This window comes from Elephantulus edwardii, unplaced genomic scaffold (assembly GCF_000299155.1).
Source record: "Elephantulus edwardii isolate Elephantulus edwardi_28Jun2011 unplaced genomic scaffold, EleEdw1.0 scaffold00119, whole genome shotgun sequence".
In the NCBI taxonomy this organism is placed as follows: Eukaryota; Metazoa; Chordata; class Mammalia; order Macroscelidea; family Macroscelididae; genus Elephantulus; species Elephantulus edwardii.
In genome coordinates this window covers 3,588,936-3,592,170 of record NW_006399869.1, presented here as the reverse complement: position 1 = coordinate 3,592,170, position 3,235 = coordinate 3,588,936, and the positions used below count along the sequence as shown (strand labels likewise).

General features: G+C 42.1%; 1 pseudogene; it reads right to left on the bottom strand.

The window, feature by feature from the left end:
* Positions 1 to 194: 194 nt before the first annotated feature.
* On the bottom strand, positions 195 to 3,031 carry LOC102845328 (annotated as a pseudogene).
* Between the last annotated feature and the right edge of the window lie 204 nt (positions 3,032 to 3,235).

Below are 3,235 nucleotides of genomic sequence, written 5' to 3'. Positions count from 1 at the left end.
TCCAGAATTTATGAAATACTTGAGCACCACAACAAGATAAAGGTAAATAATCCAATAGAAAAATGGGCACAGGATATGAACAGGCACTTCACCGAAACATGAATTTTTTTTATCTCCCAAAGCATTAATCTTTTAAAAGGTGATTCTGGGAGCTTAAACCTCACTTCCTGGTGTGCGCACTCCACCACTTTCTTTTAGAGCCCGGTTAGAACTTCGCCAACAGAAGCCAGGATCACATCAACAGGGGTTCCTTCTTTGCTTCTGACAGTCACCTGCGTGGTCACTCCATCAGCTAAGGGCAGCCTGGACCTCACCAATAAGTCAGAGCCACCTCTCAACACACCTGCCAGATAGAGGGAATGGGAATTCTTGTTCTCAGCTACTTTGTCTGACCTCTCACATGGCTGCATGCGCAGGAAGGTGATGATGTTGTTGACAGCCTCTTCCAGAGTTTTGGTAGAACTGAGGGCAAAGGTCTCTCCTCTTTCTCAAAAGTATTTCCCACCTCCTCCCAGGCAGCAGCGAAGTTAGGCTTCAGAACCTTCTGAATGTGGTCAGACATGGTCACTTCAAGGTCTTCCAGCAGATATTCATTGTCATATCCATCTTCATCTGGAACTCCAGTGTTAGGGTCGCAGTCCCGGACGGTAAACTTCATGGTGCAACTGAAGGTGCACGTGACTGCTGTAGAGTCATCCTCAGGTAAACGAACAAGGGTGTAGCATATTCCCGGCTGGTTGCAAGTGAGGCTGGGGGCTGGTATACAGCACAGCACTTCTTAAGAATCTGATGGTTCCATCTGCACGACCACTTTCTCCAGCAGCTGGTCATTGAGAGTACTGGTACAGTCAAACTGAAACACAATGTGATTGGTAAACATGTGTTTGATACAACGAACAAAATATTCCATCTCTGCTTCGGTAAGTTGAACGGATTCTTGGTTCTTCCCTTTGCTTTGGCTTTTCCGTGCTCTAGTGCAATACACAGAGTCTCCTCTGACATCCAGTTTGGTCTTCCACCTCTGTCTTTGTAAAGATCTTTTGCATTTTTCCTCGATGATGTTCTTGATATTCTCCCACAGCTCATCTGGCCTTCTATCGTTAATGTTCAAAGCCTCAAACCTGAGATGTTTTTGAAATTCCTGAGATGTTTTTGAAATTCAGGTGAGATAGGCTTAAGGTCATATTTTGGTTCCTATGGATTTGATTTAATTTTCCTCAGCTTCAGCTTAAACTTACATATGAGTAGTTGGTGGTCTATTCCACAATCAGCACCTGGCCTAGTTTTCACAGCTTTTTCAGAGCTTTTATAGAGCTTTTTCAGCTGTTCTTTCCACAGATACAATAGATCTAATGCTTATGCATACTATCAAGTGAGGAGAGCTTGTGGCAGAAGGTTGCAGTCTGCAGCATTCAATATGGATTGAACTTCAATATCAAGAAAACAAAGATTCTTATCACTGGCCCAATTGTCAGCATCATGATAGATGAAGAGATTGAGAATTTGAACAGTTTTAGTTTGCCTGGCTCTTGGTACCAGCAGCCAGGAAATTAAAAGACATATTTCATTGTGAAAGTCTGCTGTCAAAAACCTCTCCAGAGTAATGAAGAACAATGTCAGTTTGGAGACTAAGGTGCACCTGATACAGGCCATGATCTTTGCAACTACTTGCTATGCATCAGAGAGCTGGACAATAACTAGGGATGATAGAAGGAGAATTGTTTCTTTTGAGCTGTGGTGTTGGAGAAGAGTATTGAATATACCATGTACTGCTAAGAGAACAAACAAGTTCATACTAGAGAGGATGAAACCAGGTTGATCCTTGGAGGCAAGGATTCTGAAGCTTCATCTGACATACTTTGGACATGTTGAAAGGAGGCACCAGTACTTGGAGAGGGACGTCATGCTTGGGAGGGTGGAGAGACAGCACAGGAGAGAAAGACCCTTGATGAAATGGATTGATTCAATGACTGGGGTAATGAGGGTAGGTCTGTCAGAGACAATAGGATTGGTATAGGTTAGAGCAGGGTTTAGGGCTGTTCTACGTAGGATCACTATGAGTTGCAGATGACTCAACAGCACATAACAACTTCAACAATAAGCAAAATCCTGCTGAAGATTAACAAAAATTAACTGTAACTACCAGAAATGCAAGCTGGGTTTAGAAGAGGCTATCATACAAGGGACACAATTCCTAATGTCAGCTAGATCTTGGCTGAAAGCAGAGAGTACCAGAGGAATGTCCTTGTGTTTCACTGACTATGCAAAGGCATTTCACTTTGTGGATCACAACAAATGTTGGCTAACATTGAGAAGAATGGAAATGTCAGAGCACTTGACTGTGCTCAACTTAGACGAGGAAGCAGTTGTCATAACAGAGCAAAGGAACACTGCATGGTTCAAATTCAAGAAAGCATCAGGAATGTGACTTTTTTACTATACTTTTTCAATCTGTATGCAGAACAGATAATTTAGGAAGCTGGACTTTATAGAAAGAATTGGTATCAGGATTGGAAGAAGACTCATCAACAACTTGCGTAATGCAGATGACACAATCTTGCTTGCTGAAACTGAGGAGGACCTGAATCATTTGTTGCAAAAGGTCAAGGACTGAAGTTTTCAATATGGATTGAAACTCAACATTAAGAAGACAAAGATTCTCATCACTGAGCCAATTAGTAGCACCATAACAGATTTAGAAGAAATTGAGATGTTTAACAGGTTCAGTTTTGTCAGTTTCCCAGTCAACACTCTTGACATTTATGGAGTTTGTCTTTTAATATGGCTTCTTTAGCATAGGCCACTGATTGTGTGGATGGATGTGACTATGGAAATGAGGCATGTTGGTTTAAAAATCTTGCTATCTACTGTTCAACAAGGGATTGGCCAGTCTCAACAATCTACAAGAGGATTGACTAGTCTCACCAATGTTGGACAGTCCTATCTGAAGAGATAGGATCTTCCTCCACCAACCTGGTGAAATGTAAGACAAGCTTTGAGATCGCAGCAGCCAAGGTAAAACTGGAGACATGCTTTGAGATGAAACCTTGGTGGAGACTGAGGAGTAGAACCAATATTGAAAGAACTGAGAATTTTGTTGGACAAAGGAGGGTGGAGGAAGCCAATATTGACAATATTGAGAACTTTGTTGGGCAATTGTGGAGGTCAAGCTAATATTAGCAGGACTGAGCACTTGGAAATAATGGTCTGGAACACGACACTTGAGGCTGAGGTG